The sequence below is a fragment of the Choloepus didactylus genome, chromosome 21 (assembly GCF_015220235.1).
Source record: "Choloepus didactylus isolate mChoDid1 chromosome 21, mChoDid1.pri, whole genome shotgun sequence".
NCBI classification, from domain to species: Eukaryota; Metazoa; Chordata; class Mammalia; order Pilosa; family Megalonychidae; genus Choloepus; species Choloepus didactylus.
This window is the reverse complement of record NC_051327.1, coordinates 46,813,435-46,836,817: the sequence shown is the minus strand read 5'-3', so window position 1 is coordinate 46,836,817 and position 23,383 is coordinate 46,813,435. Positions and strand designations below refer to the sequence as shown.

The window sequence follows — 23,383 nt, the reverse complement described above, 5'->3', positions numbered from 1 at the left end:
ATTTTACTCAAATGATATAAAATCCAGGGAACATGCATATATCTCAAGGAAAAAAACACTGCAATCATCAATCCATACAGTGAAGAGATAGCCCAACTCTAAAGTTCCTTAGGTTTGATACTTTTGCCCTCTAGATGCAGAATGAAGGTAGGGCCCGGCAAGTTCCCCATCTGAGACCACTGTCCTGCAGCCAACAGCAATTGACACCATGCATGTTTCCTTGCCTATTGCTGGGTGGTTGTTTTACTGCCAGGATCCTGGGAGGAGCCTCCCCCAGTGGGGACAGACTCTATTCCAGGAGAGCCAGAGCAGGTGTGGGCTCTGTTAGTGGGCTTTTCAGTTTGGGTGGTCCCACCCTTGAGAAGCAGGAGAGAGACAGACTAGAAGACAGAGCATTCTAAGGGAAAGATCAATCCAGAAAGAAAAGCCCTTTTTTTAGGCACCAGTTAGATGTATGGTTTGCAGTGAAGTAATCCCAAGTGGGACTTGGAAAAACGGGTTCTGTGTGCAGGAGCCTCAGAAAATGGGTCCAGCCCTTAGGAAGCCTTTCAGATTCCTGCCTTCTTCCCATGGACCTTCTGTTTGCACCCTTACCTCTGCTTGTTTCCTAACACAACTTTGTTTTGTGGGCCCAATTGGGGCATTTTGCATTGAGAAAGGAAACTTTTTGGAGGTAAAGTGCAAGGAGACACACACACGACGGGGCTCTGAAAGCAGGAGTGTGTGCCGGGGATCCGAGTTGGTGGGCGGGGTGGTGCGTTAGGGGTTTCTCGTAGGGTACGCACTGGGAATTCGAAATGAAGCACCTGCTACCTTTCCCTTACCTCTGCTGACAGTTGCTGGGCTATCCACCTCCTCCTGGGCCTCTGGGTTTCACGCCTCCACCCCTTCTTCCACCCAAGAGATAAAAGCGGGTCCGGGGACTGAAAAACCTGCGAAGGGGAAACACTGAGCTGGGTTGAGAACCCGAGAGGGGAGGATGGGACTGCTTCCTCGGTGCCCCGCTTCCAACACACTGCCCCTGGGGACCCCAATATCCCCCCTCCCCACAGATTCCCGAGGGTCCTGGCCGGACCGTCGGGCCTCACCGAGCGCACCCAGGTTGGGCTCCCACATCACGTCACGTCCGGGTACAGGGCCCTCTGCCCCGCTGCTCACACGCCCACTCCTCCGGGGAGAAGTGCACGGCCACCTCCGCGAAGCTCATTACCCCCGACCCCTTTCCCGTCCTCCGCTCCCGGGGGAGCGGGGCCGGGGGAGGCGCCATGGGAAACCGCCTCAGTGCTTTGCAAAAGGAGGCTTGCGGGGAGGCGTGGAAACGCTATACCTCTCCTGTCTTTCCTCAGAAATGCCCTTAAGCAAGATGGCGCCTTCCAGCCTCAATGTACCTTGTGTCTGCTATCTGCCCTTAAGTACCACGGCGGAAATTCGACGGGACCGGGATCCCCAAACCCGACTAACTCAGGATGACGTGCGATGATTGGGCCGGGCCGGGCGTGCAGGAAAAGAAGGAGGGCTGTGATTGGCCTTTCCGGAGCGGGCCGTTTGAAAGGCTGCGGGTGAAAGACTGGTGTGAAAGTGGCCGGCCCCGAGGGGTGGCAGGCTGTGTTCTGACTTCATTTTTCCTGGAAGCCACTCGGGGAAGAGCTCTGACTGGTTGAAGCTGCTTCCGTCTACCTCCCACGGGCTGGCCCGGATGCCCGGGGTTTCGAGGTGAGTAAAAGCCTGAGGCTAATACTGAGGTTCTGGAGGGAAGGGAGCGAGGGGTGGCGGGTTCCAACCTTGTGCTCCGGGAGGGTAGGGCCTCTGCCCCGAGTTGACAGATGTCTCTCCCTTTCCAAATGCAGCAACCGAGGAACAGAAAGGCCATGTGACTCCTCACGGGCGCTATAGTCGAGATTCAAAGGCCATCTTCTGCTTCCGGGTTCTGTGAAGTTCTTAGTGTAGCTCCCTGCACAAAGTAAGTACTTAATAAATGGGAAGCTTAGTGGTTATTATTGTAATTTTTATTACCATCTTGTACCCTGTATCAGTCAGAAGAACTGTGTTCAAATTACAGTTCATAAATGAATAATAAAAATGGAAAGTGAGTCAGATCTCTTAAGACTGTTTTTCAAACTTTTCCAACCAAGTATTCATAAGAGCAGGGGAGGAAATTTCTGGAGACATAACAAAAAGTTGCCCAACCCCATACTGAAACCCTTTGAAGACACAGTATAGCTTTAAAATCCATGTAAATTTGCATCTTATTTGATTATATAACCTGCTTCAAAAGAATATACAGTCAAAAGTAAGTCTCTCAAGTGTTCAACTCTCCTACGCTGTTGGTGGAGTGTAAATTGGTACAGCCACTTTGGAAAACTGACAGTACCTACTAAAGATGAATATTTGCATTCCCCATGTGACCCAGCCATTCCACTCCTAGGTGCATTTCCAACAGAAATGCATAATATATTTACTGAAAGATGAATATTCAAATGTTCATAGCAACACGTTGTAATAGCTAGAAACAGGAAACAAACTCCATGACTGTAGAAGGGAGAAATAAATTATGAGATATTCATTAAATGGAAAACTATTCAGCAATGAGAATGACTCATCTATAACTACACGCATAATAAGGGTGAATCTCCTGGACATAGTGTTGAGCAAAAGAAGCCAGACACAACAGAATATGCAGGCATACCTCAGAGATAGTGTGGGTTTGGTTCCAGACCACCGCATTAAAGCAAATATGGCAATAAAATGAGTCACATGAATTTTTTGGTTTCTCAGTGCATATAAAAGTTATGTTTATACTATACTGTAGTCTATTAAGTGTGCAATAGCATTAAGTTTAAAAAACAATGTACATACCTTAATTAAAATGTGACACAGCGACTAAGTATGCACATGATGTTGGAAAATCGTGTTGATAGACTTGCTCTATGCAGGGGTGCCACAAACCTTCAATTTATAAAAAGTGTACTGTTTGCAATAAAGCTAAGCACAATAAAACGAGGTATGCCTATATAATATATAATTTCATTTATATGAAGTATAAAAATAGGCAAAACTAGGCTATTAAAAGTCAGGGTAGTAGTTACCCCTTTTGCTTCTAGAATGCTGATAGATATTCTGTTTCTTGATCTAGGTAGGTGCTGATTACTCTGGACCATTCAGTTTAAAATTGTACACTTATGATATGTGAAATTATCTTACATTATGCTTCAGTTTATATTCCAGTATCTTGTTATCCTTGAGATAGTTTAGATATATAGAAGCAACTATATCTTCTGTTTTTTTTTTGTTCTTTTCACAAATAGCCTATTAAACACACTGCTTTTTTTATAATACCTTTTTTTAAATTATGGTAGCTTATATATAACATAAAATTTTCCATTTTAACAGTTTTTAAGTGTACAGTCCAGTGGCATTCATTATGTTTGCAATGTTGTACGACCATCACCACTATCCATTATCAAAATTTTTTTCATCACAAAACAGAAACTGTACCCATTAAGCCATAAGTTCCTATGCCCTCTTCCCCCAGCCCCTGGTAATCTAATCTACTTTCTGTCTTTGTGAGTTTACATAGCATAGATATTTCATATGAGTAGACTTATACAACATTTATCCTTTCGTGTCTGGCTTATTTCATTCAATATAATGATATCAAGGTTCAATCTGTGTTATAGCATATATCAGAACTTCATTCCTTTTCATGGTTGAATAATATTCCATTTTATGGATATTCCACATTTTGTTTATCCATTCTCACATTGCTTTTTTTCCCACTCACTGTAGTTTGCAGATTGTTCTATTTCATCAAATACAGATTTGCTTTTTTTAAAAATGGTCACATAGTATTCCTTTGGATGAAACAATCTATTTAGCCAGTTTGCTAGTGATAGACAATTAGTGTTTTCAGTCTTACTATAGTAAACAATGCTGCAATGCATATCCTTAGAAATATTTTGGGCACACATTTAAACATGTCTATAGAATAAATCCTAGATGTGGAAGTGCAGATTCAAAGGAAAAGATAATGTTTTAAGCCATTTACCTATTAAAATTAGTTAATTTTTCCCCCAAACTCTCAAGAAAACTTGATATATCCATAATATACACTATATTTATTTTGTACCTTAAACTACTCTGTTTTAAGAAACATGGTCTTAAGGTCTTTCATTTATTTAGATAATGTGGTAGACAAAATAAGGGGCCCAAAAGATGTCCATATTCTCATCCATGAAACTTGTAAATATGTTTCCTTACATTGGCAAAAGGTACTTTGCAGATGTGATTAAGCTATAGATTTTAAGATGGGAAGAATATTTTATCTTACCCAGATGTAATCACAAGGGTCCTTATAAGAGGGAGAAGGAGAATCAGAGTCAGGAAGGAGATGTGATGACAGAAACTGAAGTTGGAATGATGCCATTGCTGGAAGGGGCCACAAGCCAAGGAATGCAGGCAGCCACCAGAAGGTGCAAAAGGCAAGGAACAGATTCTCCCCTAGAGCCTCCAGGCAGAACTGAGCCAGTGCCAACAAATTTCTTGAACTTGATAACTACACTTAAGGTGGATACATAAGTGAATATCCTTGTTCTTAGGAAACGTACATGGCTATAATAAATGTTCAAGGAGTATAATGTATACAACCTACACTAAATGTTCAGAAAATGGATTGATAGGGGTGGTGGTGGGAGCAGTAGCGGCCAGCAGCCTGGGTTCGTGAAGGCTTCAGCTTGCCGCAGCCTGCGCCACCTGGCACATGCCCTCTCTGCCACTAAGATACCCAAGAGGAAGTTCAGTCCGGCCAAAGGAGTGGGGAAGGAGGAGCCCCACAGGAGGTTGGCGAGCTTGTCAGCTGAACCTCCTCTTGTGAAAGGAGCCAATTACAGCAGCAGGAAAGGATAAACCTTCAGACAAAAAAAGTGCAACTATAAGGGAAAAGGGGAGCAAAGGAAAAACAAGCCCAAGTGGCTGACCAAGAAACTAAAGAAAGATTTACCTGCAGAAAATGGAGAAACTAAAAATGAGAAGAGTCCAGCCTCTGACGAAGCAGGAGAGAAAGAAACCAAGTCTGATTAACATCGTATACCATGTCTTATCACTGGGCCCTGTTTCTCCCTTGTACGATCCAGAGGAATATGTTTATCAACTATCTTGTAAATGCAAGTAGTTCTAGAGGAACCATTTTCAAGAAGGAGACTGGAATCCCACCTTATCCCATTTTTTAAGTGTAAATGCTTTTTTTTTAAAGAGGGGAAATCATTTGCTGGTTGTTTCTTTTTTGATACAAACAGAAAAAAGTGGGATATTGAATTATGGGAGACTTTAACTGTCTTAGATGTCAACTTAACATTCCATAGGGTGGGAGGTGGCAGTTTTTATATCCTATAAAAGCACACATACCAAATGGCGATTTGGAGTCATAATCAAAGGGGGTTTATTTGGTTACACAGTTACAGTCTTAAGGCCATAACGTGTCCAAGCTAACACATCAGCAATTGGGTACCTTCACTGGAGGATGGCCAATGGTGTCCAGAAAACCTCTGTTAGCTGGGAAGGCACATGGCTGGCGTCTGCTCCAAAGTTCTGGTTTCAAAATGGCCTTCTCACAGGATGTTCCTCTCTAGGCTGCAGTTCCTCAAAAATGTCACTTTTAGTTGCACTTGGGGTATTTGTCCTCTGTTAGCTTCTCCAGAGCAAGAGTCTGCTTTCAGTGGCCGTCTTCAAACTGTCTCTCATCTGCAGCTCCTGTGCTTTCTTCCAAGTGTCCCTCTTAGCTGTAGTTCCTCTTCACAGCTGCACTGAGTTCCCTCTGTCCATCAGCTCATTTATATGGCTCCACTGATCAAGGCCCACCCTGAATGGGCGGAGCAACACCTCCATGGAAATCATCCAATCAGAGTCATCACCCACAGCTGGGTGGGGCACATCTCCACAGAAACACTTAAAGGATTACAATCTAACCAACACTGATAACGTCTCCCCACACAAGATTACATCAAAGATAATGGCATTTGGGGGACACAGTACATTCAAACTGGCACAGTCATGGTTGTCCAGTTTTCCTAATAATTGTTATGTGCTGTGAAAGATCAGAAATGTCAGTATGTAGTGTGTATGATATTAAATATTAAATTGTGAATTAGTGGGACTTACGATGTAACAGCTTGTCAATACTTGAAGATATTGGTACTTGATATCCTCTTAAGGAAAACTTACCTCCACATTTTAAGCTGGAAAGTCACTGGAGTAACTTTAGAAAAGAATTACAACTATATAGCTTTTTTGATTTTTGGAACATACATTTAAAATTGTGTACAAATTGTTCATAATCTTTGTGTGCTGATCCTCAAAACAATGAATAAAGTCTCAATTATGAAAGAAAAAAATAAAATGGATTGATAGAAAGATAGGTAGTTAGATGGATAGATAGACTGATACAGCAAATGTGGCAAAATGTTAAAATTGGTGGGTCTGGGCCTCTGGGGAGTAGGGGTATGTTGGAGTTCTTTATATGGAGTCTGCATTATTTTTGTAACTGTCCTGTAAGCTTGAAAGTATTCAAGCTGAAAGTTTTTTTAAACATTTTAAAAATGTTATTGGTAGAATTGAGGTAGGAGTATGTGGGTATTCACTGTAAAATACTTTAACTTTAATGTGTTTGAAAACTTTCAAATTAAAATGTCGGGGAGAAAAAGAGAAACAAAAGGAGGCTAGATAATTGCCCAGGCAAAGTGTGATGAAGCTCACTATAGACCATCAGTCTGTTTCTGAACTTTAGAGATTTGAAAATTTAAATTTCTCTGTTAGTTGCATAGGTTCTATGTGTGTTTAAAAATATTGTTTTCTCTTATATTCAGGTTCAACATAGCTATATGTATTAGCTAAAGCTTATTCATTAGATAAAGCAATTCATTAAATCTGTATCTTCCTAATTTCTTGCTTGATTAACCAATTTCTCAAGCAGATGTGTTACAAATCTTCCACTATGATTGTGGATTTGTCAATTTCTCCTTATAAACTCTGCTTTCTATATTTTGAAGTCATGTGTTTGGTACATATATGTTCAGGAGTATTAGCTTTTTCTAGAATTGTTACTTTTATCATTAAGTAAGGATTCTCTTTATTCCTAAGAAAATGCTTTGCTTTAAAATCTATTTTATCTGATATTAAATGGCATACCAATTTTCTTTCAGCTGTTATATGCCTTAAATATTTTTTTAGTTCTTTACTTTAAAAAAATTATTGTGATAACATATATACAATACAAAATTTCCCATTTTAACCACTTTCATATGTGCAGTTCACAGATATGACATTCAAATATTGTGCTACCATCACCCCCATGCATTACCAAAAGTTTTTCATCACCCCAAATAGAAACTCTGTACCCATTAAGCAGTAACTCCTCAGTTCTCCCCACCCCAGCCGCTGGTAACCTGTAATCTACTTTCTCTCTCTGTGTATTTGCTTTTTCTGGGTATTTCATATCAGTGAAATCATACAATATTTGACCTTTTGTGTCTGGGTTATTTCTGTCGATATAAAGATTTCAGGGTTCATCCATGTTGTCACGTGTATCAGAACTTCATTCCTTTTAATGGCTGAATAATATTCCATTGTATGTGTATATCATATTTTGTTTATCCTTTCATGTATTTATGGACACCAGGGTTGTTTCCACATTTTGGCTATTGTGAATAATACTGCTATGAACATTGGGGTACAAATATTTGTTTGAGTCTCGATTTTTAATTCATCTAGATATAAATCTAGGAGTGGAACTGCCAGGTCCTATGGTAATTCTATGTTTATCCCTTTGAGGAGCCACCAAATTATTTTCCACAGAAGCGGCACCACTTTCCATTCCCCAGAGTCATGTGCCAGAGTTCCAATTTCTCTACCTCCTTGCCAATACTTGTTATTTTCTGTTACTGTTTTGGTTTTTTTTTTTCCAAGTAACAACCATCCTAGTGGGTATGAAGTGATATCTCTTTGTGGTTTTGACTTGCATTCCTTAATGATTAGTGATTTTGAACATCTTTTCATGTGCTTATTGGCCATATGTATGTCTTTGAAAAAATGTTTATCCAAGTCTTCTGCTCATTTTTTGAATTAGGTTGTTTTTCTTTTATTTTTATTTATTACCAAGCAAAACTTCGTTCTTCCCCCATCCCCCCATCCCTAGTAACCTCTAATCTACTTTCTGTCTCTGCAAATTTGCTATTTCTAGATATCTCTTTAAAGTGACATCATGGATGACTGGAAAGGTGGGGGAAGGAAACAAACAAACAAACAGACAAGGGTGCCCAGTGTTCTTTTTTACTTTAGTTGCTCTTTTTCACTGTAATTATTATTCTGGTTATTTTTGTGTGTGTGGTAATGAGGGTGTTGGGGATTGATTTTGGTGATGAATGTATAACTATGTAATGGTACTGTGAACAATCAAATGTACGATTTGTTTTGTATGACTGCGTGGTATGTGAATATATCTCAATAAAATGAATATTTAAAAAAAATGACATCATATAGTATTTGTCCTTATGTGCCTTGCTTATTTCACTCAGCAGGGTTATTTGTCTCTTTGTTCTTGAGTAATAAGAGTTCTTTACATATTCTGGATATTAAACCCTTATCAGATATATGATTTGCAACTATTTCCTCCCATTCAGGACATTGTCTTTACAATTTCTTGATAATGTCCTTTGATGTACAAAGGTTTTTCATTTTAATGAATTCCAATTTATCATTTTTAATTTTGTTACTCATACCTTCAGTGTTATATCTAAGACATTGCCAATCCAAGGTCTTGAGGATTTCCCCTCTGTTTTATTCTAAGAGTTTTATGGTTGTAGCTCTCATATTTAGGTCATTGATCTATTTTGAGTTAATTTTGATGTAAATGTAAGATATAATCTAAATTCATTCTTTTGCATGTGGATTTCTTGTTATCCCAGCACCATTTTTTTGCAGAGACTATTCTTTCCCTATTGATTTGTGCCTTTCTCAAATCACCTGGCACTAGGTATTCTGGACTCTAAATTCTATTCCATTGGTCTATATGTCTATCTTTATGCCACTAACACACTGTTTTAATTAATACAATTTTGTAGTAAATTTTAATATCGGGAAGTGTGAGTCCTCCAATGTTGTTCATCTTTTACAAGATTGTTTTGGCTATCAGGAAAATCCATATAAATTTGAAGTCTGGCTTTTTCTTTTCTGCAAAAAAGGCTGGTGGGATTTTGATAGGAATTGCATTGAAATTGTAGATTGCTTAAAAACATTAAGATTTCCAATCCATGAACGTGGATGTCTTGCCATTTATTTAGGTCTTCTTTAATTTCTTTCAACAATGTTTTCAGTTTTAATATACAAGTCTTTCATTTTTTTAAGTGCTATTATAAAAGGAATTATCTTCTTAATTTCCTGTCATTACTAGTATATAGAAACAAACATTTTTAGTGTAAATATTGTTCCCTAAAACTTTGTTGATTTCATTCATTAGCTCTGGTAGCTTTCTTGTGGATTCTTTGAGATTTTCTATGAATAGTATCTTCTCATCTGCAAATATAGAGAGTTTTACTTCTTCCTTTCCAATTTCAATACCTTTTATTTCTTTTTCTTGCCTAACTGCTCTGGCTAGAACTTCCAGTATGTGGTAGGGGGTTCTACTGGGATCCACAAATACATCCTGTGCTCAAGACCAGGTGTGTCAGCCTGGCAAGATAAAACACAAAGGGGACTGCTGATACATCCCTTCCCCTATTGTCCTGAGCATATGTAAACATTCACTGGAGACAATCTGACAGCTTGTTTTACAGCATCCAGCTCACACATGGGTGGTATATCTGTCCCTGGCAGGGAGGGAGCCTGGTTCTTCCACCGCAGCAGCACAAGAACATAAGAGAAGGATGCTGTGTGTAGACCATCTCCCTGCATCGGCCACAAATTGAGACCCGCTGGCAATGAGGAACTGACGACCACTAGTGAAGCTGACCTTGCTCTGTCTCTTTCTATGTGAGTAAAACATCTTTCCAGTAGAGCCTGTATGAGTTGTGCTTTTCCTGGTGCTTTGACATCTGTATTAGAGTGGGTTGACATCTCCTTAGGTTTCTCTCTTTCTAACTGACGCAGTAACTTGTTGAATAATAGTGGTAGCAAAAGGCACCCTTGTCTTCTTCCTGATCTTATAGTAAAGGTGTTCAGTCTTTCATCACCAAGTGTGAGGTTTGCTGTTGGTTTTTCATAAATTCCCTTTATCATGCTAAGAAAGTTCCCTTCTATTCCTAGTGTTTTTAGAATGAAAGGATATTGTATTTGTCAAATGCCTTTCCTGGATTAATTGAGATGACTATGTGTTGTTTTTTCCCTTCATCCTATTAATGTGGTATATTACATTGAGTAATTTTTGTATGTTGAACCAACCTTGAATTCCTGGAATAAATCCCACTTGGTAATGCTGTATAATCATTTTAATGTATGTTAGATTTAGTTTACCAGGATTTTGTTGAAGATTTTTACATCCATATTCATAAGCAATATTGGCTTGTAATTTTCTTTTTTTGTGCAGTCATTATCTGCTTTGGTATCAGGGTAATGTTGACTTACTAGAATGAATTAGGAAATATTCCCTCCAATTTTTCTGGAAGAGTTTGAGAAGGATTGGTATTCTTCTTAAATGTTTGGTAGAATTCAGAAGTAAAGCCATCTGGTCCTGGACTTTTCTTTGTTGGGAAATTTTAAATTATTGATTCAATCTTTCTACCTGTTATTGGCCTGTTAAGAGCTTCGATTTCTTCTTCAGTTGGTTTTGATAGTTTGTGTGTTTCTAGGAATTTTCCCGTTTCATTTAGGTCATCTGATTTTTTTGGTGTAAAGTTGTTCCAAGTTTCCTCTTATAATCCTTTTTATTTCTGTGGGGTCAGTAATTACGTCCCCCCTCTCGTTTCTGATTTTAGTTATTTGCATCCTTTCTTTTTGTTTCTCTGTCTAGCTAAAAGGTTTGCCAATTTTATTGATCTTTTCAAAGAACTGATTTGGGGTTTTGTTGATTCTATCATTTTTAGTTATCTCTATCATTTGGCTCCATTCTAATCTTTGTTATTTCCTTTCTTCTGCTCACTTTGGATTTTGTTTGCTCTTCCTTTTCTAGATCCTGTAGTTATGAAGTTAGGCCTCTGATTTGCGAGCTTTCTTCTTTTTTTAATTTAAGCATTTAGAGCTATAAATTTTCCTCCCAGCACTGTCTTTGCCGCATCCGTAAGTTTGGTATGTTGTGTTTTTGTTTTCATTCACCTCAAGATATTTCCTGATCTCCCTTGTGATTTCTTCTTTGACCCATTGGTTATTTAAGAGTGTGTTGTTTAATTTTCACATATTTGTGAATTTTCCATTTCTTCTCTGTTATTGATGTCTAGCTTCATTCCATTGTAGTCGGAGAAGATGCATTGTATGATTTCAATATTTTAAAATTGATTGAGACTTGTTTTGTGACCTAACATATGGTTTATCCTGGAGAATGATCCATGTGCACGAGAGAAGAATCTTATATATTCTGCTGCTGTTGGATGAAGTGTTCTTTATATATATCTATTAGGTCTAGTTGGTTTACAGTATCATTCAAGTCTTCTATTTCCTTACTGATCTTCTGGTATAGATGTTCTATCCATTATTGAAAATGTTGTATTGAAGTCTCCTATTAATGTAGAACCTTCTATTTCTGCCTTCAAAACTATTAATATTTGCTTCATATATTTTGGGGCTCTGCTGTTAGGTGAATATGTATTTATAATTCCTATGTCTTCTTGTTGAATTGATCTTTTTATCAGTGTATAGTGACCTTCTTTTACCATCATAACAGTTTTTTACTTTAAGTCTATTTTATCTCATATTAGTATAGTTTCCCCAGTACTCTTTTGGTTATTGTTTGCGTGGTGTATTTTTTTCCATCCTTGCTCTTTCACCATACTTGTGTCTATGAATTTAAGGTGAGTCTCTTGTAAACAATATATAGTTGGGTTATGCTATTTTTAATCCATTCTGCCAATTTATGCCTTTTAACTGGAAAATTTATTCCATTTACATTTAAAGTCACTACTGATATTGCAGTACTTTCTTGTGCCATTTTGCTATTTGGTTTTTGTAAGTATTATACCTTTTTAGTTCCTCAAGTCTACCATTAATGCCTACGTTCATATATGTTTAATGTTTTTGTAATATTCCATTTTGGGTCCCTCCTCATTTCTTCTGTATATATTTTTCTGATTTTTTTATGGTTACCATGGGACTTAAATTTAACATCCTAAATCTATACAATCTCATCTGATTTGAAGTCAACCTGACTTCAATAGTCTACACAAACACTGTTCCTATACCCTTCCATTCCCCCAACATTTGTATTTGTTACAAATTATATCTTTATACATTATATGTCCCAAACCATAGATTTATCATTACTTTTTCTTTTTTAGCCTAGAGTATGTGTCCCTGGATATTTGCATATTTCATTTGGGTCTCTGCTCCAATGCCACCTTCCCAGAAGGCCTTTCCTAATCACTGTATCTAAAATCTAAAGTATTATCTATCATCATTCCCTATCCTTCCTCTGCCTTCTTTATCTTCATAGTAGTTTTCACTACCTGATGTTATATATTTATTTGAATAGACTTGTCATATTTACGTCATAACTGTTAAAAATAAGTAATATCATTGAAGGCCCATTTTTACATCTTCCCCAATATCATTCCCTTTTCCTCTTTCACCAGTGGAAACTACTATCATGATTTTGGTCTCTCTGATTTCACATATCCTTCTGTTCATGTTTTTATACTTATACTACATATACGTAGGTGGAAATGATATCTAACAATTACTTTTTCCATTTGTTTTTCTGTTTGTCAAACAGTATCTATCATAGTGCAAGTATCTTACTATATGATATGTGTGTGTGTGTGTGTGTGTGTGTATCACCAATTCATTTATTTTAAACAGCTGTACTAACAAATGAATATACTCAATTTACCTGGCCTTACTGATGAACATTCAAGTTTTCCCCACGATTTATGGTTACTAAAAACAATGCTGCCAGAACATATTTTTGCATGTCCTTTTGTGCACACGTGGAAGAGTTTCTCAAAGTGGGATTGTGAGCCCTAAGGTATGCTGGATATTTCCCATTTGCCTCTCAGATCTACTTTCTCCTCCACTCTGCTCTGTGCCCCAGGAAATATCCTTACTTTTTATGGCATTTGCATTTTAGAAACTTTATGAAGTAAAAAGTGGAATTACATACCAAAAAATATATAATAGTACTAGCATTTATAATTACCCCTATGGTTACCTTTACTTGCAGTCTTTATTTTTTTATGTGCCACAAGTTTCTCCTGCCATTTTCAAAAGCTGCATTTTTTTTATTCAGCACTTGCCCAATTACTACAACCCTTTAACTGTTTTTATAGAGTTTTGAGGAAGATGGTTCTGCCAGTCTTTGCTAGTTGTTCAAAGATTCTTTGGGGGAATGGCAGCCTGGAACATCTTAGACCACTATCTTGGTCGACCAAAAGTTCACTGTGCTGTAGACTTATTACTATTATTATTAATTTTGTTAAAAAAAATATTTTTCTTTCAAACCTTTGTGTTGAGGGCTGACTTTCTATAGATTCAGTGAGGGAACTTCTTACAAAACCCAGATAGACTAATTTTTATGTTAATTTCTTTTCTTGTTGGAAAGGATCCTCTCCCCATCCCCACTTTGAGCCCAGAGCAGGTGAACTTCCTGAGTCTTTAAGTGGAGTTTGTCATAGTTCCCTTTTCTAGGCTAGGAAGCCCTTTCACGTTCCCAGGTTTTGCAGGTTTCTTGGTCCTGGCTCCCTGTTTGGACCTATACTGGAATTCAGTAGTCCCTCCCAGGCCACTGTGGTTTCACCTTTGGAGCTCATTGTTCTTGCTTTATATTTCTTCTTTCTGGTGTCTGAGCATTTTCCTTTCTTTCATATGGGCACACCTATGTATTCATATTTTTTCTTTTAGTTTGTCAAGTATTTTATGTTTAAGTGGGGTTTAAACAGGCTAGTTTATATTCTGAAATTCCACATTTTTGCTTTAAATATGTTAATATCTGGAAAGTTAGGGAATAGTCCATAAGACCCTGGTCACTTCTAAAACCAACTGCAGAGTTTGGGAGTCCCTAGGATCACCTGCACTCCTGACACCAATTGCAAGTTTGGAATCCCTAGGTCCACCATCAGGTTCAATAATTCATTAGAAGAACTCACAGAACTCACCAAAAGCTGTTAAGGGTTAAATTCATGGTTATGATTTATTACAACAAAAGTATACAGATTAAAACTGAGCAAGGGAAGAGATGCATGGGGCAGAATCCAGGAGAGTTCCACACATGGAGCTTCCAGTTGTCCTCTCTTAGAGGAGCCATGGACAGCATTAACTCTCCTGGAAACTGTGTGTGACAGTAGGCACAGAACATTGCCAACCAGGGAAGCTCACCTGAGCCTTGGTGTCCAGAAGTTTTATTAAGACTCAGTCATAGAGACATGGTTGACCACCCACGTAGCTGATCTTTAGCCTTCTGCCCCTCCAGAGGGTGAGCAGATAATGCATGACCCAAAGCCCCCATCATATATCACACTGTTAGATTATCCACTGTGACCCAAGGCTCCCAGGTAAACAGACATTCCCTACCAGGCAGGACATTCCAAGGGCTTAGAGACCACTTCCCAGGAGCCAAGGACAATGGCTAGACTTCTCTTTGGGGAAGGTAATTATTTCTTTACTATACAGACCACCTCATAACCTTTGGCCAAGGCTGTCTTACAAAAAAATGATCTTATTTGTCTGAGTACCCACGTTTGATATAGCTTTCATATGACAGATTCAGCAAAAGTATCAGTATGAATGACTATGTCTAACATTTGGAATAGCCAATTTGGAATACGGATAGATTTAAAGAAACAACTAATTTACCCTATTACATGCATCTTCATATTTTGTACTAATTTGATTACTCGTTTTCCTCCTTGATCTACCACTGTTTTTACCTTATGATAATTTTTTGCAGAACTATTCATTGTAGAAATTAGCTAATGGTTAGTTAACTCCAGTTCTTCCTCATGCCAGTCATTTTCCATCAGTATTACATCATGAGGAGGCTTTGACTCAATCTCCTGATATATTTGATTATCACTGTTAGTATTAATGTAAGATTTATTTATATAAGGTAGTTGAATCCTCCAAGCAATGCCAATGTTACACCATATCACAGCATGGTCATGGCATTACATATCAGTTTCATTACAGTTCAAATCAGTAAGAATTACAGAGATTTGCTGTGCCATTCCAACAGAATCAGCTCTTGCCTGTATACCGGCTATTCTTATGGATAGGCATCTTTACAGTTGGCCATGATTCAACTGTTTCAGTCTGCTTGGAATTGTACACCACAGTTTCATGGCCCAGTTGGGAGCAGTTCTTAGAATTTCCTTCCCGCATTAACCTGAAAAATAAAAGTCAAAAGATACTTAAACATAACTAGAATTCCATTCAGTCATTAACAATTGCTCCAGTTCATCATCATATATCACCAGAATGTCTCCCAGAGCAATGCCACTCGGGTTTGCAGGCTTCCATTCCACCTTGTCAGGTTCCAGATGCAGGGGTGGTCTTGGCAAATACACATAGCTTCACCCTTCCAGCTTCTGGTATAATTGTGCTAAGAAACAATTTTCTCTTGCTCTGAGTCTCTCTTTAGGCACCAGTATAATATTAGATTTCTCTCATTGCATAATCCATTTAGTCATTCCTTTACCCTCAGCTACTGTTTCTCCTTATCTCCATTTGTCGTATATTTTTACCCAGACTTTTCCACTTTGGAACATCATTATGTTCAGCCACTGTGCTGGTCTAGATTGCCAGCAGCAGTACTAGCCTAGCAAGAGACTCCCTCTCAGGCCACTTCCATTCCTCTAGGGTAGGGTTACACAGGTACAGAACTAATGGACTGCCTCTATCACTAGATGATAGCTGCCATCGTCTACCATGATTTTGCCAGATGAAGGCACAATCCACCCCCTTAGAAATTCTGACATAAAGGTTTAAAGGTACAGTTATGGTTTCATGCTTAGGGATTATCCCTGCATCTCACTTCCACAGTTGCCAGGTCCTGGTCCTGGAATCACTGCATCAGGTAGGAAAAAAAGAAAATTGAGGTGATGTGGGGAAGAATTGTGCTGTCATTTTAGCATCCTTTCCCACCCTTTTTTCCCCATTTCCCCCAGAAAAGCAGAGGGATCTATTTAATGGGGAACCTACCCCCCCTCATGTTGAGTGTGAGCACATATTTGTAAAAAGTCTATAAGCCAGCCCTGTATGTCTGTATCTGCCTCTGTTTTAGGCAATATATATTTCAATTGCCTCTTCCACTTCTCTATCAAACTATAATTCTGAGATTGATTCGCAGCATGATGTGTTCATTTGATGTGATAGTTCTTTGTCCATTGTTGGACTCTATAGTCTGTAAAATTGTGTTCCTGGGTCTGAAGAAATGTAACTCGGTGGTCCAAATGGGGGCAGTATTTTCTTTTTAATCCTTCTATAGTATTTTGAGCATTTGCATCTACCACCTGGTATGCAAAGCCTAGAGCAGAGAAAGTGTCTGTTCCTGTCAGGACTAATCAGTAGCCTCTGGAGCTACCTGCCCTTGTCTGATAGAATCACATTGCCAGCTGTGTGCGGGCCTCCCCCACCTCCACCCCCTGGGAATCTGCCCCATAGCCAACTGCAGTCTCTGTCTCTCTTGTTGGTAAACAGAACAATACTTGTTGGCATTTTATCCTGCAGAAGATACAAGATGAATATGTCTAGATTCGGTCCATCTCTGCATTGCTACAACTCCCCCATTCCCACTGATGTCAAGGACCCAGGTGGCCACCTCAAGCAAGCACTCCAGGATATCTACTTGCCAGTTCCAATCAACTTCCAAAGTTCTAATAAACTTCCAGTTGTAGACTAGTTTTCTTCTGATCAGCCCCAGCATGTCCTACTTTAATGCATCCCTGAAGTTCCCGTAATGATTTCCATAGGGCCATGTTCAACTGTGATATCTTGAAACATCTTTTCCTGTCTAGATTTCCTGCCTGCCCACCTGCCTCATCCATTTTAGACTTGCCAGCCCCCACAATCACATGAGCTAATTCCTTAAAACAAATTTCTTAACATATGCGTGCGCACGTGTGTGTGTATCCTATTGGTTCTAGAGAACCCTGACTGATACACAGGTGGACATGAATGCGGGGGGTGGCACTATTCAACCCAGTCCACCATCTGGCCCACAAAATCCAAGTCCATCCCATGTGGAAAATATATTCACCCTAAGTGAATACATTCCCAAAAGTCTTAACCCATTCCACCATCAACTCTTAAGTCCAAAATTTCATCATCTAAATCATCTGAATCAGATAAGAGTGAGACTCTGGGTATGAACCATCCTGAGGCAAAATTCTTATCTATCTGTGGACTTTGAAACTAGAACACAAGTTATCTGCTTCCAAAATACAATGGTGGACAGATACGGACTAGACATTCCCATTCCAAAAGGGAGAAAATGGAAAGAATTAAGAGGTCACTGGTCTGAAGCACGTTTGCAACCCAGCGGGGTAAATTCCATTAGATTTCAAGACCTGAGAATAATGTTCTGTGGCTTCATGCTTTGTCCTCTCAGCCTGAAGTGGCAGCCACACCCCTTTGGCCTGCTGTGGCAGTGGTCCAGTTCTCTCAACCCACAGAGGCTGTATTGTGCATGGCCTCTGGGCCCTCAGAATCTTTCTTCCTCATTTCATCCCCTCTCTGCTCCTTCTAGTCCAGGCTGGCGGTGTTTACGCTGTTTTAAAATTCTCCAAGACCTCATTGGTCTCCTGTGCAGTTCACAGGGGTCTTCACCATAATACAAGAAGATCCTCCACAGATCTTTCTTAGGTAACTCCATCTCTATTCCTTGCTTCTGCTGCAATGGTTCATTAGATCTGTGAGTCGTTGTCTAATCTCACCATCAAAAGGTCGTCCAGTCACATCTTTGTCATTCTCTCCAGGGTGTGCTTTTGCATCTTTTTGCAATATGGATAGGCTGAGACTTTTCCACATCAAGTTCTGGTTCCTTTTGGTTTAACAGGACCTTTCTCAATTAACTCTTTGCTTTCGCATTTTGCCATAAGGAGAAACCAGGCCATATCTTCCACACTTCACTTGGAAATCTCCTCAGCTAAATATCCGGTTCATCACTTACAGGTTCTACTTTTCACTCAACAGCAGAAACAATTCAGCCAAGGTTTGTCACTTTATAACAAGGATCACCATTCCTCCAGTTTCCAGTGATATGTTCCTCATTTCCATGTGAGACCTCAGCAGATGTACCTTTAATGTTCATATTTCTACCAACATTCTGTTCATGATGATCTATGTATTCTCTAAGATGATAGAAGCATTCCCTGCAGTGCTCACTTCTTTCTTAGCCCTCACCAGAATCTCCTTTAACATTCATAGTTCTACCAATAGTTTCTTCAAAGGCTTTCTCTATCAAGTGCCTCAAAATTCTTCCAGTTTATACCTATTTTCCAATTCCAAAGACACTTGCATGTTTTTAGGCATTTGTTAAAGCAGCACCCTACTTTCCAATACCAAAATCTATGTTAGTTGCCTAGCCTTTGGTAGCTGCATCACTCCAATTTCTACCTCTGTCTTCACATGACCGTCTTTTAAGGACGCCAGTCATTGGATTTATAGCCCACCCTAATCCTGTATGACCTTGTCTTTACTAATTACATCTGCAAAGACCCTATTTCCAAATAGAGTCACATTCTGAGGTTCTGGGTCAACCTGAATTTTGGAAGGTCCCTACTCAACGCAGTACAGTTGGCAGTGTGTGTTGAAGTTGGTCCAGATGAATGAGAGAGAGTGTGGGGAACATACTCATTCTGAGCTTTACTGATATATTCACTGATTGGGTCTCCCTCTCCTGGACATCCAGGAAGCCAGAAGACTGACCTAAGTTTCTGAGTAACCTTGCTCCGGATAGGACACTCAGATATTATGGTTCCTGTGGAAGGGAATGTCATCTTAACAAGTTAACCATTAGTGGCTTATTAGCATTAGGCGATCTCTATGGGTCCTATCTACTTGGATGCTGACAAGATCAAATTTTTGAATTTGTGAGGCTGAGAATCACTCCTAGTCCACAACAATTAGCCAAGATAATACTAAACTGCTTGGCCTCCTAAGTGCTAACCTGTGTTCCCTTGTCTTTAACATATTGAGTTTGAGATTACATCTAAATAGAGATGTGTGGACAGAATGGCAGGGCTGAAGTGGAAGAAAGAAATCCAGGCTAGAGATACAGACTGGGAAGATACTAGCATGCAGTTGTACTGAAGCCATGGAAGTAGAAAAAAAAAGAGGGAGAAAGGGATCACAGACAAGATATCTTGGGTAGTGTTCAACATAAGTGCAGCCAGAAAAGGAATCCATAAAGAAGCCTAAGGAAAACTAGTATTTCCAAATTCCCAAAAGATAATAGTTGTTGATATTCGGGAATGTTAAATCAGATTTCCTGAAATCATAAGTTTTTCTTAAAATGCTTCCGACATTTTTCGTACTCTTACTCATTATTATTGGTGTCTAAAAAATTGTTTAATAAATAAGAAATAATAAGTTTAGTAGTGGCATAGTAAAGAACTAGCTTTACCCAAAAAAGAGTCTGGCCTTTGCCCTTGACTCCTGGGAGATAATCTCTAAACCTTTGTAATGTCCTGCCTCTAAGAGTGTTTTTTGTTTACCTGGGGGACCTAGGCCACAGTGAATGGTCTAAAAATGTAATTTATGGTGGGGACTTTGGGCATGCTTTATCTGTTCAGCCTCTGGAAGGTCAGCCACATGGGTAGTCAACCATGTTTCTGTGACCAAGCTGCAATAAAAACTCTGGACACCAAGACTCAGATGAGCTCCTCTGTTTGGTATTATTCCATGCATATTGTCACACATAATTTCTGGAGAGTTAGCTCTATCCAGGACTCCACTGATAGGGGACAACTGGAAGCTCTATGCATGGAATTCACTTGGACTCGGCCCCATGTGCTCCTTCCCTTGGCTGACTTTAACCTGTATCCTTTCACTGTAATAGGATGTAACTGTGAGTATAATAGCTTTCAGGGAGTTCTGTGAGTCCAGCGAATTATCAAATGTGAAGGTGATTTTGGAAACCCCTGAACTTTGCAATTTGTGTTAGGAGTTAGGGTGGTCTTAGGGAACCTTGAACTTTGCAGTTGGTATCAGAAGTAAGGGTAATCTCTGGAACTCCCAAAATCTGCAGTTGGGTTCAGAGGTGGGTTTTGCTAGAATGACCTTGACTCACTCAAAAATGTGGTTTGGGAAGAAGAAGGATGAGAGGGTGGGGGGTGACTGACCCTTGATTCTTGAATGGCCAGTGGGTCAGTCATGGTATAGAACTGCAGCTGTTTTGTGATCAGGTTTTAGAGGTTATTGATGGAATTTAAAAATGATGGATCCAGTTTCTGAGAAGTTTGATCACTGGATACATAACGAGAAACATGCTAAATATGCAATCTCTTGGTTATTTTTATCTGTAATAGCTGAAATGAAAATGAAAGAGCATATGGAGGCTGACCCTGATGCTGGGCTAAGCTCAGACTTTGGCTGGTCTGAACTGAAACTTCTAGCTAGCATCAGGGTTGCTACCAAAGGTAACTAAGAAATTAAGAGTAGCAAGACAATGGGGAAAGACAAGGCGGAGGCTCAAGCAACTCCTCCCAGCAGGATGGAAATCTTTATATGGTTGTTTTTAAATTTTTTAATGGGAAGAATAAACGGACACGGATGGAGTCTAATGAAAGTCTTAATGCAACACTCTTAAAGGTTGGGTGGACCACTGGGAACTCCTGTTAGTCCTACAGATTGAAAACCCCTAAACAAATCTGTTTTATTCACTCTACTTTGGAGGAACTTAAAAGGCTGGAAGGCAAAGATGAAAATGAGAAACCTGACCTCCAACCACCTGTGACATTCGTCCCACAAACTACTCAAGAAAAGAATAATGAAAGAGCCAAGGTCCTCTGGCCCAATCCTAGGCTGGGAACCTGAAGCTTGTGGACATACGTGGGTAAAATGCTCTTTCTACAGTCTTGCCTGTGGAGTCCTGCTGGGCATAGGACTTCTAAAACAGCAAATAAGGCCATTGTCCAAGGCCATTTTTGCTGGCTATAAGCAGCATCTCCAGAACCAATGGGAGCACACAACACTTTTTAACATTGAAGGCGTTTATGCCCAAGGTGAAACGGAATTCTATTTGGGCAAGAGATGTGCTGATGCGTACAAAGCAAAACACAACATAGTGACTCTTGGAGGCAAAGCTAACAAAACCAGAGTAATCTGGGGAAATGTAACTTGTGTCCTGGAAAGAGTGGTGTGGTTCGTGCCAAATTCCAAAGCAACCTTCCTGCTTAGGCCATTGGACACATTGATGCTGTGGCCCTCAAGGATTTGAAAAATAAATAAAACTGCTGGGGACAAATGGTCTGGGGGTGGAGAAAAGACTTCTCTGGAACTCCTTGACACCAGAGCCCAGAGCACCGTGATTCCAAAACCTACTGGTGACGTTCTGGGGAGTACAGTTAGATTGGGAGGATATGAGGATACAGTATTTGAGAGGTTAAGGTGAAAGTTTATTTGAAAATTGGAATGTTTGAATGGAATGTGTGGAAGTCATTGTGTCGTCTTTACCTGAATGTATTATAGGAATGGATATTGTGTCTGACTGGGGAACACTTCCTCTGCCTATTATTGTAAAACAAAAGGCATGTAAATCTGCTTTTCAGCCAATATCAATTGCTAAATGAGAACCAAAAAGATTGCCTGAACCCACACAGGTTAAGTTGAAAAAGTATAGGATGTCTGGTAGACAAAAAGAGATTACCACTTTAATTAATGACACATTAGAAGCCCAGCATCTGGTTGGTTTATTTGGATTTAAGAGTAAGTCTAACAATATGATTTAGTTGGGGCTTTAGCCCATGTAGTATCCGCTCAGTCTCTGGAGCCACAAAGACAGTCAACAAAACTATATGACTGAGCCCCAGTAAAAACTCTGGACACTACAGTTTGGGTAAGCTTCCCTAGTTGGCAATACACCATGTGCATTGTCACACAATTTTGCCAGTAGTTAGAGCTGTCCGTGATTGCTGAAAGTTCCACATATAGGAACTCTCCTGGACTCTGCCCCAAGCACTTCTTCCTTTGTGTGGTAGGTTGAATTATGTACTCTGTGGTGGGGGGTGGGGGTGGGGGGTCTTAATCTTAATTTCATGCCTATGGGTGTGAACCCACTTTAAATAGGACCTTTTGAAGTTGCTATTTTTAGGTAAGGTGTGGCCAACTTAATCAGGATGGGTCTTAATCCTATTACTGGAGGCCTAAAAAGAGCCACTGGGAAGAGCCAGAAGCTGGAAGTCAAGAGGAATCTGGAAGAGAAAGGAGAGGACATTGCCATGTGACAGGAAATCCAAGGCCACCAAAGATTGCTAGAATGCTACGAACCCCAGAAGGAAGCAAGCCTTCTAGCCTATAAATCATGAGTCCTGTTATAGGAGAGGAACACTGTACTTGGAGAACCTGCTGTTTTATAGCACATTGTAAGCAAAGTGCTCTTTGTCTCAGATATTGAACATTATCTCATCCCTCAAGGCTGGAAACACAGCCCTGAGAATTGGCCTGGGTAATAAGTGATCAGGGCCTTGCACCCCTGGCTGACTCAGCAAATGTGAAAGAATGTGAGGGACCCATGGAGAGGGTCTCCCAAACCCCTCTATAGGGTTCTAGTAAAAATTAGATTGGCTAGAAATACATCCATATATCCATCCATAGCCAATTGATTTTGACAAGTGTGTCAAGTCCATTCAGTGGGGAAAGAATAGTTTTTTAACAAATGTGCTGAGTGAAATGGAATTTACACATGCAAAAGAATGAAGTTGGCCCCTACCTTAATCCATATATAAAAATTAATTCAAAATGGATCAACGACATAAACAGAGAGCTAAAACCATAAAACTCTTAGAAGAAAACGGGAAAATCTATATGACCTTAGATTTGGCTATAGATTCTTAGATATGACCCCCAAAAACACAAGCAACAAAAGAAAAAATAAATTGGACTTCATCAAAATTTAAAACTTGCATGCATCAAAGGACACAGCAAGAAATGAAAATACAACCTAAAGAATGGGAGGAAGTAGTTGCAAATCATTTATCTGATAAGGGCTTAATATCCAGAAAAAAACGAGTGTGTGTGTGTGTGTATATATATATATAAC

The 23,383-nt window shown here is 39.5% G+C and overlaps 2 pseudogenes; both read left to right on the top strand.

The window, feature by feature from the left end:
• The first annotated feature begins 1,017 nt into the window (after positions 1-1,017).
• Positions 1,018-22,146, top strand: LOC119517892 (annotated as a pseudogene).
• LOC119517279 lies at positions 1,467-5,515 on the top strand (annotated as a pseudogene).
• Positions 22,147-23,383: the final 1,237 nt, after the last annotated feature.